Genomic DNA, 14,340 nt, shown 5'->3' with positions numbered 1-14,340 from the left:
TTAGATTTTCATATTCAGCAATGATACATTAATAAAAAGATATGTAAAAAACCTAGCAATATTTTATTAAATGACACTTCAATATCTGCACTTTATTGTGGAAGATAATAGAAATTTAACATACTTTGCTAATAGCTAAACACGTACACTTTGGTGTAGTCATCTACCAATGGTATTCCAACACTCAAACATTTGACGTCTTCTTGAGATAGGATAAACATAGTAACATAGTAGATGACGGCAGATAAAGACCCGAATGGTCCATCCAGTCTGCCCAACCTGATTCAATTTAAATTTTTTAATTTTTTCTTCTTAGCTATTTCTGGGCAAGAATCCAAAGCTTTACCCGGTACTGTGCTTGGGTTCCAACTGCCGAAATCTCTGTTAAGACTTACTCCAGCCCATCTACACCCTCCCAGCCATTGAAGCCCTCCCCAACCCATCCTCCACCAAACGGCCATATACAGACACAGACCGTGCAAGTCTGCCCAGTACTGGCCTTAGTTCAATATTTAATATTATTTTCTGATTCTAAATCCTCTGTGTTCATCCCACGCTTCTTTGAACTCAGTCACAGTTTTACTCTCCACCACCTCTCTCAGGAGCACATTCCAGGCATCCACTACCCTCTCCGTAAAGTAGAATTTCCTAACATTGCCCCTGAATCTACCACCCCTCAACCTCAAATTATGTCCTCTGGTTTTACCATTTTCTTTTCTCTGGAAAAAAGATTTTGTTCTACGTTAATACCCTTCAAGTATTTGAATGTATGAATCATATCTCCCGTCTCTCCTTTCCTCTAGGGTATACATATTCAGGGCTTCCAGTCTCTCCTCATACGTCTTCTGGCGCAAGCCTCCTATCATTTTCGTCGCCCTCCTCTGGACTGTCTCAAGTCTTCTTACGTCCTTTGCCGGATACAGTCTCCAAAACTGAACACAATACTCCAAGTGGGGCCTTACCAATGACCTGTACTGACTACGCCTCTCTTTATACAGCCCAGCATCCTTCTGGCAGCAGCCACTGCCTTGTCACACTGTTTTTTCGCCTTTAGATCTTCGGACACTATCACCTCAAGGTCCCTCTCCCTGTCCGTGCATATCAGCTTCTCTCCTCCCAGCTTATACGGTTCCTTCCTATTATTAATCCCCAAATGCATTACTCTGCATTTATTTGCATTGAATTTTAGTTGCCAGGCATTAGACCATTCCTCTAACTTTTGCAGATCCTTTTTCATATTTTCCACTCTATTACAAATCTTTTTCATATTTTCCACTCTATTACAAATCTTGGTATCATCTACAAAAAGACACACTTTTCCTTCTAACCCTTCAGCAATGTCACTCACAAACATATTGAACAGGATCGGCCCCAGCACCGAACCCTGAGGGACTCCACTACTCACCTTTCCTTCCTTCGAGCGACTTCCATTAACCACCACCCTCTGGCGACAACCAATTTCTGACCCAGTTCACCACTTTGGGTCCTAACTTCATCCCTTCAAGTTTGTTCAACAGCCTCCTATGAGGAACTGTATCAAAGGCTTTGCTGAAATCCAAGTAAATTACATCTAGCATATGTCCTTGATCCAGCTCTCTGGTCACCCAATCAAAAAATTCAATCGGGTTCGTTTGGCACAATTTACCTTTTGTAAAGCCATGTTGCCTCAGATCCTGTAACCCATTAGATTCAAGGAAGTACACTATCCTTTCTTTCAGCAACACTTCCATTATTTTTCCAATAACTGAAGTGAGGCTCATCGGCCTGTAGTTTCCTGCTTCATCCCTGTGACCACTTTTATGAATAGGGACCACATCCGTTCTCCTCCAATCCCCAGGAATCACTCCCGTCTCCAGAGATTTGTTGAACAAGTCTTTAATAGGACTCGCCAGAACCTCTCTGAGCTCCCTTAGTATCCTTTAGTTTTTCAAGTTGCTCATAAACGCCTTCCTCTGTGAACGGCGCAGAATCTATTTCATTTTCTCGTGTAACTTTGCCAGACAATCTCGGTCCTTCTCCAGGATTTTCTTCTGTGAACACAGAACAGAAGTATTTGTTTAGCACATTTGCTTTCTCCTCATCACTCTCCACGTATTGGTTCCCAGCATCTTTTAGCCTAGCAATTCCATTTTTCATCTTCCTCCTTTCACTAATATATCTGAAAAAATTTTTGTCTCCTTTTTTACATTTTTAGCCATTTGTTCTTCCGCCTGTGCTTTCGCCAGACGTATCTCTCTCTTGGCTTCTTTCAGTTTCATCCTGTAGTCCTTTCTGCTCTCCTCTTCTTGGGTATTTCACGAACGCCAACTCTTTCGCCTTTATTTTCTCAGCCACTAGGTTGGAGAACCATATCGGCTTCTTTTTTCTCTTGTTTTTATTGATTTTCTTCACATAAAGGTCCTTAGCCATTTTTATCGCTCCTTTCAGCTTAGACCACTGTCTTTCCACTTCTCTTATGTCCTCCCATCCTAACAGCTCTTTCTTCAGGTACTCTCCCATTGCATTAAAGTCCGTATGTTTGAAATCTAGGACTTTAAGTATCGTGCGGCCGCTCTCCACTTTAGCCGTTATATCAAACCAAACCGTTTGATGATCGCTACTTCCCAGGTGAGCACCCACTCGAACATTAGAGATACTCTCTCCATTTGTGAGGACCAGATCCAATATCGCTTTTTCCCTTGTGGGTTCCATCACCATTTGTCTGAGCAGAGCTTCTTGAAAGGCATCCACAATCTCCCTACTTCTTTCCGATTCCGCAGACGGAACATTCCAGCAGGTTGAAATCTCCCAACAGCAGAACCTCCTCTTTCCTTCCAAACTTTTGGATATCCACAATCAGATCCTTATCAATTTGCTGCGATTGAGTCGGAGGTCTGTAGACTACACCCACGTAGATAGAAGTTCCATCTTCTCTTTTCAGAGCAATCCATATCGCTTCTTCCTCTCCCCAGGTCCCTTGCATTTCGGTTGCTTGGATATTGATCTTTACATAGAGAGCTACTCTTCCACCTTTTTGACCATCTCTGTCCTTCCTAAAAAGATTATATCCCGGTATGTTTGCATCCCATCCATGTGATTCACTGAACCATGTCTCTGTGATAGCGACAATATCTAGAACTGCCTCTAACATCAGGGCTTGCAGATCATTAACTTTGTTGCTTAGACTGCGAGCATTTGTGGTCATTGCTTTCCAGCTATTTTTCAGCGATAATCTCCTTTTTCGTATGGATTTTTGTTTCGTTTCACTTTCCGTTGCAATGCTAAGAAATGAGTTGCTGATATTGTTTATGTTGCAGTCTTTACTACTATCACATCTTTTCTTTTGCCGGGGGTGGTTTCTATAATTGTCCTTCATACATACACCACCCCCACCTTCTAGTTTAAATGCCTAGAAAAATATTGTCTAAATTTCTCTGCAAGGTTTATTTTTCCTGCTGTAGCAATATGTAGCCCATCAGTGCAATATAGCTTCTTGTCCTTCCATGTATTTCCCCATCCTCCTATGTACCTGAAGCCTTCTTGATGACACCAGGCTTTGAGCCATCTATTAAAGTCTTCTGTGTTTTTCACTCTTTGCTCTCCCTTTCCATATGCAGGCAGTATTTCAGAAAAAGCTAAAGTCTTTACAAAAGGTTTCACGCCCTCACCAAGCTCCCAAAAAGCTTTCTGTGCTGCAAGTGTGGAGTTGTTGGCCAGGTCATTTGTTCCCAGATGGATAACAACATCAGTGTTAAAATCCTTAGTTTCTTCCTTAATTATAGTCTGTATTTGCCTGGAACTCCTGGTAGCTGAGGATCCTGGAAGACATTTCACTATTTTGGTCTCCTCGCCTTGTGTTCCAAGGTTAATGCCTCTGATGATGGAATCCCCCAACAGTAATAGTTTTCTGTTTTTGGCTTTTTTTATTTGTGCTTAGGGTGTGCTTGTTCTCTTGAGTTACCTTCATTGGTCCAGTCCCACCTCCCTTCTGTTTTCTTGAGTATCGCAGTGCACTAGTGGAGCAAAGGAATTCTGTAAAGGTAATATTTGTGAAGGTGGATGTTTCTGTGTTACATGTCGCAGTCTTCCTGAGCCTACTGTGATCCATTTATTCCTGGGCTGTTTTATTCTTTGAGGTAGAGGTGGTAAGTTGGTATGATTTTGTGGAGTGATGGAAGCTGCTTTAATTTTATTCAATTCCTGTTTAAGTTTGCAGAGCTTCTCCTTAATACTAGCAAGTTGAAGACAGATGGGGCAAGCCTTAAGCCTCCAAATAGTATGTCTTGGAATTAAAACACCACAGTGATTGCATAGAATAAAGGTCATCTTGATTGGTTGTTAAGTGACTTGATTTGAGTAGTCCTGATTATTTGGGTCTTTATATATGAATGTTGGTGGGACTATAAGTCTTATCCTTATTTCTATGAAGGGAAAGAGGAAATACGATTTAACAAAGGAAAGACAAGGGTTTATTTTTTTGTGTTTTTCTAAATAAGAAACAGGGAGAAGAGAAATTAAGCAGATATAATGCTGAAAAACAGTGAAAAGAGCAGAATATGAAATGCTGAGTAACTTAGCTTTTAGAAGTTCACAGGGCAGCCTTGTTCACAGCACTGTCCCAAAGATAATGCAGTTAACCTTAGAAGTAAATCAGAGCCCCATCCCTTCTCCACCTAATCAGCAGACATAATGGCTAAAAACTAGTAAGTCAAAAATACAGGCTCTATACCACCCTAAAGCCAGCAATGTTGTTCAACCCCTTGCAACAAGGCTTCACGGCTGCACTGGGTCTGTGGTGATGCCAGTGGCAAAGTCAGTTATCAGTTTAACAGCTCACTCGGATGTGTCGTTAACCACCTTCACTGTGTTGACAAACTGTTAAGCAGTATGGAAGTTTGGATTTTCTGACCACCTGTCCACTGGCTTTGCCATTCATTAATAATACCAAGAGCATGCAACAGGAAATGTGATTCAAGTCCAACCAAGTCTCCTAATGAGGTGCTTCGGTTTACCTGCTTGAAAACTGTCTTGCCCCAGCAAAACTTCGGGCACTGGTGTGTTCAACAGCTTTGAAGCAATGTCCCGTTAGACATTGTCAGTTATTAAAGTATGTGAATTTCTGTATGACATGGAGGGACATAAAACATATGTTTAAGTCCGCTAGATGCCCAAAGTAGGCAGTGAGAAAATGCCCATTTTCGAAAGGCAAATCACCATACTTCTAGAGCAGGGGGTGCCCAAAATGTCGATTCCTAGCATTCCCCCAGTCACTTTCTCACCTTTTAAAAGGACTGTAATTACAGCAGCCTGCAGACCGAACATAGCAGGCTGCCGTCAGCCTCTGTAGCACTTTCCCTCTGCTGCGGTCCCGCCCCTGACATCAGAGGAGGTGTGGGACCGCGCCAGAGGGAACGTGCTACAGAAGTAGACGGAAACCTATGTTCGTTCTGCAGGCTGCCGTAATTAACTTTCAACTATGGTAGGCCCAGAGGGAAGAATGGAGGTGAGAAACTGACCTGACAGTCACTGTGTGCAGGGAAGCAGCGGAGCTAAGGCCCCGCACGTTGGGGTAAAATTGTGTCCGTCGTGAGGAACCCTATATTTGGTAGACAAGTCACTACATACACAATGAACATCAGTTTTGAATTCACTGTTTCTCAAGCTGTATATTCTGCTATATATACAGCTGTATATTCTGCTGTATATACAGCTTGAGTAACAGTGAATTCAAAACTGATGTTCATTGTGTATGTAATGACTTTTCTACAAAATATAGATATTTCTTTAGTCACTCAACAATTACAACGTTGTAGTTGAGTTATTTTACCCCTGAAATATTACTGACGTCGGGGATTGCCTTAGAGATGGTGGATCGGGGGGGGGGAGGGGGGAAGAGACAAAAGGACCTTGAGGAGGGGTGGGAAAGCAGCCTTGAACCAAAAGGGAGGAGGAAGATAAGGCAGATCCTGGACGGACTACTAGAAGGGTTAGAGAGGGGAAACACTCTGAACCGAGGAGAGAGAGATACCAGGCCCTGGGGAGGGGGAAGACAAAGAGAGTGAGAGAGACAAAGACCTGGACCAAAGGTGGGAGGACTCAAAATGTTAGCAGAAGGAAGATAGAGAGAGGGAGAAACCTGAAACAAAGGGGGGGGGGCAGATGTTGGACTATGGGAGGTGCAGACAGAAGAGACAGATGGGGAGAGACCCTGAGGAATAACAGAGAGATGCAAGATCAGAACAGAGGAGGGAGACATGTTGCCAATAAGGATGGAGGAAAGAGGAAGAAAAGCTGGACTCCTTGAAGTACAGAGATGTTGGTTAGGGAATGGAATGAGGTCTGGAGGACAGAAGAGGTGCACTCGGGGTATGTATATATATATATATGTGTGTGTGTGTGTGTATGTATGTATGAATAAATAAATATGGGGGGTCTTTTACTAAGGCACACTAGCTGATTTAGCGCACGTTAAATGCTAATGCGTCCTTAGAATATAATGGGCGCATTAGCACTTAGCGCTAAATTGGCTAGCACACCATAGTAAGAGGGGATATATGTTTAATATTTTTATTATTGGTAGATCATTTTGACTCCTGGTCTAGAATATATATATATATATATATTGTGTTCAAGTCCCAAACACCCAGAACAAGACCATTTAGACGGGGGGCCAATCTTGTAATGAACTGGCCACCCAGACATGGCAACAGAACAGTGGGCCACCTTACAAGGTGTCAAAGTGCTGACTTAGACGGGTTTTTAGATGTTTTAAAGTTTTGATTATGAGCCCCATTGTAACCCAGAAATTCTTTCACATATGTCTAATATCAGATTTACCTATATTTACATGTCTAATCTGCGTTCATAGCTTAGATAGCATTCTCACTTGTTTAGCACAAAATTATCAGTTGATTTTAAAGGGAAAAAAATCCAGATTTTGCTGGTGCTTATATTCACTGGCTTTGAACGACCCCAGGATGGGCCTAAAAAAATTATACAAAACACATTTTGTGATCAAGCACATAGAAATTCATAGGGAAAACTTCAATAAAGCTGCTCCAATTTTAGGTTTTTCTGGACAACCCTAATGTTTGTCTACCAGTGGATGGACAACAAGTAAAAATTGACCCTTGATACTCCACAGACCCGAAGGTCAATCAAGACAAGAACAAAAACACTTTTCTCCCGCTATTGATGTCTTTTCAATCGCGCAGAGTTTTCTACTTGGACCAGTCCATTCCCATACTTGACCACCTTAAGGTTTTAGGATTTGATCCACGTTTTTGTATTAGGACCCCTGAGGAAGACAGGGTCATCAAAACACGGACCATGTTGGGTCCTTGACATCTCATCATGTGGATTAATTGACTGTATTTTTAATAAAGACCTGCATCTTAGACATCATAAGAACATAAGCAATGCCTCTGCCGGGTCAGACCTGAGGTCCATTGTGCCCAGCAGTCCGCTCACGTGGCGGCCCAACAGGTCCAGGACCTGTGCAGTAATCCTCTATCTATACCCCTCTATCCCCTTTTCCAACAGGAAATTGTCCAATCCTTTCTTAAACCCCAGTACCGTACTCTGCCCTATTACGTCCTCTAGAAGCGCATTCCAGGTGAGTAAAGAAAAACTTCCTAGCATTTGTTTTGAATCTATCCCCTTCCAATTTTTCTGAATGCCCTCTTGTTCTTTTATGTTTTGAAAATTTGAAGAATCTATCTCTCTCTACTTTCTCTATGCCCTTCATGATCTTGTAGGTCTCTATCATGTCTCCTCTGAGTCTCCGCTTTTCCAGGGAGAAGAGCTCCAGCCTCTCCAATCTTTCAGTGTATGAAAGGTTTTCCATGCCCTTAATCATTCGTGTCGCTCTCCTCTGGACCCTCTCAAGTATTGCCATATCCTTCTTAAGGTACGGTGACCAATACTGAACACAGTACTCCAGGTGCGGGTGCACCATTGCCCGGTACAACGGCAGGATGACTTCTTTTGTTCTGGTCGTAATACCATTTTTAATAATACCCAACATTCTGTTTGCCTTCTTCGCGGCTGCTGCACATTGCACCGTTGACTTCATTGTTGTATCCACCAGTACACCCAAATCTCTTTCAAGGTTACTTCCCTCTAATACTAATCCCCCCATTTGGTAGCTGAACATCGGGTTCTTTCTCCCTATATGCATGACCTTGCATTTCCCTACATTGAATTTCATCTGCCATTTATTCGCCCACTCCTCCATCGTCGTCTCTACAGTGTTTTTGTTCTTACTAGTGGATGGAGACAAAGAATAAATAGTCTCAAGAGCTTTGCTCCTGTAATGCAGCCTGTAATGTTCAGTATTTTTCTGTCTCCAAGTGGATGGATTGTGCAGTTCTTTCTTGATGCTTGTCTGTTAGCTCCTGGCCTGGTTAATTCCAGGCCAGGTGACAGTTGAGCAGGGCTTTTTGCTGGTCTTCTTTGCTCAGGTTCACTGACGTAGTAAGGGAGTGGACTACCCCGGGTGCTGTCTTGGTGGGGGTGTCAGCACCTCTCTGCCCCCCTGCTCTTCCCCCCAACCCCACCCCATACCTCTAACTCTTCACCAGTGTGAGCAGCAGCTTGTGGCAGCCTTGGCTGTCTCCTAAGTCACTTCCTGGTCCCTTCTCTCCCGTACAACTATACGATGGGAGGGATGTTAGTGAATGAGAGTACCCAAGAAAGGGACTTGGGGGTAATGGTGGACATGACAATGAAGCAGACGGCACAGTGCGCAGTGGCTGCTAAGAGAGTGAATAGAATGCTAGGTATAATCAAGAAGGGTATTACAACCAGGACGAAAGAAGTCATCCTGCCGTTGTATTGGGCGATGGTGTGCCTGCATCTGGAATACTGCATCCAGTATTGGTCACTGTACTTTAAGAAGGATATGGCGTTACTCGAGAGGGTTCAAAGGAGAGCGACGCGTCTGATAAAAGGGATGGAAAACTTTTCATATGCTGAGAGATTGGAGAAACTGGGTCTCTTTTCCCTGGAGAAGAGGAGACTTAGAGGGGATATGATAGAGACTTATAAGATCATGAGGGGCATAGAGAGAGTAGAGAGGGAAAGATTCTTCAAACTTTCAAAAAATAAAAGAACAAGAGGGCATTCGGAAAAGTTGAAAGGGGACAGATTCAAAACAAATGCTAGGAAGTTCTTCTTTACCCAGCGTGTGGTAGATACCTGGAATGCGCTTCCAGAGGACGTAATAGGGCAGAGTACGGTATTGGGTTTAAGAAAGGATTGGACAATTTCCTGCTGGAAAGGGGGATAGAAGGGTATAAATAGAGGATCACTGCACAGGTCCTGGACCTGTTGGGCCGCTGCGTGAGTGGGCTGCTGGGCACGATGGACCCCAGGTCTGACCCAGCAGAGGTATTGCTTATGTTCTTATGTCTTTCTTCCAGAGTATACATATTAAGGTCTCAAGTCTGTCACCATATGATTTATGACAAAGACCACTAACCAATTTTGTAACAGCTCTCTGAACTGACTCCATCCTGAAGATGCAGTATTCAAAATTGCACACAGAATTCCAAATGGGGTCTCACCAGAGACTTATGATGGCATTATCACCTCCCTTTTCCTACTGGCCATTCCTTGCCTTATGCACCCAAGCATCGTCCTGGCTTTGACTGTTGCCTATTCTACCTGTTTTGCCACCCTGAGATCACCAGACACAATCACCCCCAAATCCCAATCTTGTTTCATTCACAGTAGTACTTTGCTTCCTATAATATACTGTTCTTCTGGATTTTTGTAGCCCAAGTGCATGACCCTGCATTTTTTAGCATTACATCTTAGTTACCAATTACCAAACCATTCTTCAAGCTTCACTAGATCCTGCCTCATGTTATCATGTCTACTCTATTACAGAGCTTGGTATCATCTGCAAAAAGACAAACTTTGCCAGACAGTCCTTCCGCAATATCACTCAAAGATGTTAAAAAGAGCTGGCCCAAGGACAGATCCCTGAGGCACTCCACTAACATCCTTTTCCTCTGAGCAAACTCCATTTACCACTACCCTTCGTAACAGTATGGACGTTTAGATTGAGTAGATTATCTTCTAGAAGAAGATAGAGGTTGGAGGCTTTGACAAAGTTGTTATAGTGTCTGTGTGTTTTTAAAATTTTATCAGCCACCTCCTCAATCTCATCTCTAAACAGATCACCCTTGCAATAAAAATCTAAAAGGTGCTCCTGGACTGAAGTTTCCAATTCAGAAACCCTGAGCCAAGATAAACAGCGCATGGCAATTGCCACTGCTGATGTTCTAGAATAGGGGTAGGCAATTCCAGTCAGAGAGCCACAGGCTGGTCAAGTTTTCAGGATATCCACAATAAATATGCATGAGATAGATTTGCATTCTCAAGGAGGCAGTGCATGCAAATCCATCTCATACATATTCATTGTGGATATCCTGAAAACCTGACCTGCCTGTGGCTCTTGAGGACCGGAATTGCCTACCCCTGTTCTAGAAGATACATCAAGTATGCCTCTAGCTAGAAACTTCTGGTAGTGAACAAGTTATTGGATAACATGTGTTGGAATTTTTAAGTTTCTCATGGAGAAGGAATTCATATTCTAAAAGTTGTTTAAGCAAGGATTTTAAATAAATGGAAGAATAGAACTGGTAGTCCATAATCCTATTTAAGAACATGAATGATTGAAAAAATACATTTACCAAAAGAGTCTAGTGTTCTAGCCTCCCTTCTTGGAGAAGCAGAAGCATAAGACCTTGAACTATATGAGCATTTTAGAGCAGATTTCCACAGTGAGAATGAAGATGAACTTGTGTTCTTTCAAATCCTGGACACTTTTGTATTCTGTACATTGTGTCAATTTTTAGGAACTACCTTGACTGAAAGAGATGTTTCCCAGTTCTTCAATAGGGTATCTCTCCTAACCTTATGTAAAAGTATCTTGACACAGTCATTTGGAGGCGATTCATAATCAAGAAGCTCAAAAAAAACTCTGAACGAGGTTCTTCTACTGACTCCATTTTGATGAGAAGAACTCGACCCATTTGCCTGACAAAGCCAGTATAGGATATGCTCTCTGGTGGAGACTTAAACTTTTGAGATGAAGGATCAGAGGCTATACCATAGGATTCTTCTGCAGAATGGTCTGAAAAATCCTCATCTGAATGGTTAGAGATATCTAAATCACTCCTCAAATATTCCCTTCTAGGTGAATCAGGTAGTAGGTGTTGAGAGGATGTCAACTATGCTTCAAGGTGCATCTAGGCTCAGGTTGATAGGAGATAACTCCTCTGCCGATGATGACACACGCGTTGAATGGGTCTGTGCCAACCCTGATGTTCAACATTGAGCAGGTCGATCGATACCATGACATATCCTCAGGCTGGGGCTGAGGAAAGCATATACATTTGTGTAGACTGCATCTGCAGTAGCCCAAAAGCTCATTTAAGCACAGTCCGGATCTCCTCCTGGAGAATCAGAATCTGTACCGGAAGAGACATCAGTGTGGAAGCAGTCAGCAATGCACATTGTATGGGCATGGGAGACTCAAATGTCAAGGCATGCCTGGGAGAAGATATGCTCTGCAGTGAAAGAAGAGCAATACATGGTATATCAATGCTTACTATGCGTCAAGGAGGTGAACATCTGTGACAATGCTGTGCCATGCCTAGAAGGGGAGGAATGTATGTGCTTCTTAGCTTTCTTATGTGATGCTCCCCAGCTGGGTGAGGCACAGAGGAAGATGATATCAAGTCCTATCTGATGAGGACCAGCCAACACGGCTTCAGCAAAGGAAGATCTTGCTTGACGAACTTGCTGCACTTCTTCGAGGAAGTAAACAGGTAGATAGACAAGGGTGACCCGGTCAACATTGTATATCTGGATTTTCAGAAGGCATTCAACAAGGTCGCACATGAACGACTACTTTGAAAAATTGCAAGCCATGGAATCGAGGGTGAAATACGTGGATTAAAAACTGGTTGGCGGATAGGAAACAGAGAGTGGGGGGTTAATGGACAATACGCAACTGGAAAAGCATCACGAGTGGAGTGTTGCAGGGTTCGGTGCTTGGACCTGTGCTCTTCAACATATTTATAAATGACCTGGAAATTGGTATGACGAGCGAGGTGATTAAATTTGCAGACGATACGAAGTTATTCAGAGTAGTGAAGACACATAAGGATTGCGAAGACCTGCAATGTGACATAAACACGCTCGAGAAATGGGTCGTGACATAGGAGTAATCATCAGTGCTGACATGAAAGCAGCCACTCAAGTGGAGAAGGCTTCATCTAAAGCACGGCAGATGATAGGTTGTATCAAGAGAAGCTTCGTCAACAGGAAACCTGAAGTCATGATGCCATTGTACAGAGCCATGGTGAGACCTCATCTGGAGTACTGTGTGCAATTCTGGAGGCCACATTACCGTAAGGATGTGCTCAGAATTGAGTCAGTTCAGCGGATGGCCACCAGGATGGTCTCGGGGCTAAAGGGTCTCCCGTACGAGGAAAGACTGAGCAAATTGCAGCTCTACACTCTTGAAGAGCGTAGGGAGAGGGGAGACATGATTGAGACATTTAAGTACATCACGGGACGGGTCGAGGTGGAAGATGATATCTTTCTTCTCAGGGGACCCTCGATCACAAGAGGACATCCGCTCAAACTCAGGGGAGAGAAGTTTCGTGGAGACGCCAGGAAGTACTTCTTCACGGAGAGAGTGATCGAGCATTGGAACAAGCTTCCAGTGCAGGTGGTCGAGGCACGCAGCATCCCAGACTTCAAGAACAAATGGGATACCCATGTGGGATCCCTACGAGGTCATGCCAAGGGATAGGGTCACTAGGACTTGAATGAGCGGGTCAGTAGAGTGATAGTATAATTACAATTATACTTAAGGGGTCAGAAGACTTAAGAGGGTGGGTAAATAGTGTGGGCAGACTTGATGGGCTATATAGCCCTTATCTGCCGTCATCTTTCTATGTTTCTATGGCAAATGAGGTTTAACATGGATAAGTGTAAGGTGATGCATGTCAGTAACAAAAATCTTATACACGAATACAGGATGTCCGATGCAGTACTCGGAGAGCCCCCCAGGAAAGAGACTTGGGAGTACTGGTCAACAAGTCAATGAAGTCATCTGCTCAGTGCATGGCGGCAAAAAGGGCTAGGAATGATTAAGAAGGGGATCACAAACAGATCGGAGAAGTTTATCATGCCGCTGTACCGGGCCATGGTACGCCCCCATCTGGAATACTGCATCCAGTCGCAGTACATGAAGGACACATTACTACTCAAAAGGGTCCAGAGAAGAGAGACTAAAATGGTTAAGGGGCTGGAGGAGTTGCCATACAGTGAGAGATTAGAGAAACTAAGCCTCTTCTCCCTTGAAAAGAGGATACTGAGAGGGGACATGATCGAAACATTCAAGATAATGAAAGGAATAGACTTATTAGATAAAGACAGGTTGTTCAACCTCTCCAAGGTAGAGAGAACACGAGGACCCTCTCTAAAGTTAAAGGGGATAAATTCCGTACAAACGTAAGGAAGGTCTTCTTCACCCAGCTCTTCCGGAGGCTGTTATAGGGGAAAATACCCTCCAGGGATTCAAGACAAAGTTAGACAAGTTCCTGCTGAACCAGAATGTATGCAGGTAAGGCTAGACTCAGGGCACTGGTTTTTGACCTAAGGGTCACCATGGGAGTGGACTGCTGGGCACGATGGACCACTGGTCTGACCCAACAGCGGCAATTCTTATGTTATTAAGAAAGTCCGATAGTTGATGCTCTCTCCTCAGCATCGGTACACACTGTGTCAATACTGGCTGTGTGTCGAGTCCTGAATCTCCTGCCATTTCTTATGTCAATGCTGAACCAAAAAGTTTTTTGCACTGGAGTTGTTGGGCTTTCAGTGTCCTTTTGCATATGCAGACAGAGGGCACAGCAAATATCCTGATGGTCAAGACCTAGATACTGAACACACCAGAGTCTGAAATGGTCCAATTACATTTCTTGAAGCCACGCAACAATTTCTTTGGCATGGAAAGAAAAATGGCAAATGCGAAGTCGAAGGGCGCAATAGCCCAGGGAGGTCAAATAAAAAATATACCAAGAAACACTGAAGCTCCCTGTGTCAAAAAAGGCCTTGAAGTGGCCTGAAGGCCAAAAAATTAAAAATTGATCGAGTTGAACCAAACTCAAGAGAAATGTGAAAAAACAAATATGTAGAATTAAAAGGAAAGAGACAAACACTAATATCAGGAGGGCACAAAAAATTACTTCTAAGTTTGACACGCTGAGGAGGAACCGATGACACAGCTTATCAGCTCCACAGAAAACTAAGAACTGATGGTTGTGTGAACTGACA

At 43.3% G+C, this 14,340-nt stretch overlaps 2 protein-coding genes across 7 annotated transcripts in view; one reads left to right on the top strand and one right to left on the bottom strand.

The window, feature by feature from the left end:
- The window catches only part of ADPRM (ADP-ribose/CDP-alcohol diphosphatase, manganese dependent), a 54,397-nt gene that overhangs the window by 13,942 nt on the left and 26,115 nt on the right, over positions 1-14,340 (top strand). The gene's annotated exons all lie outside the window — the stretch shown is intronic.
- Positions 1-14,340, bottom strand: part of LOC117367400 (manganese-dependent ADP-ribose/CDP-alcohol diphosphatase-like) — a 37,775-nt gene that overhangs the window by 10,135 nt on the left and 13,300 nt on the right. The gene's annotated exons all lie outside the window — the stretch shown is intronic.

Source organism: Geotrypetes seraphini, chromosome 10 (assembly GCF_902459505.1).
Source record: "Geotrypetes seraphini chromosome 10, aGeoSer1.1, whole genome shotgun sequence".
NCBI classification, from domain to species: Eukaryota; Metazoa; Chordata; class Amphibia; order Gymnophiona; family Dermophiidae; genus Geotrypetes; species Geotrypetes seraphini.
This window is presented reverse-complemented; position numbering and strand designations above follow the sequence as displayed.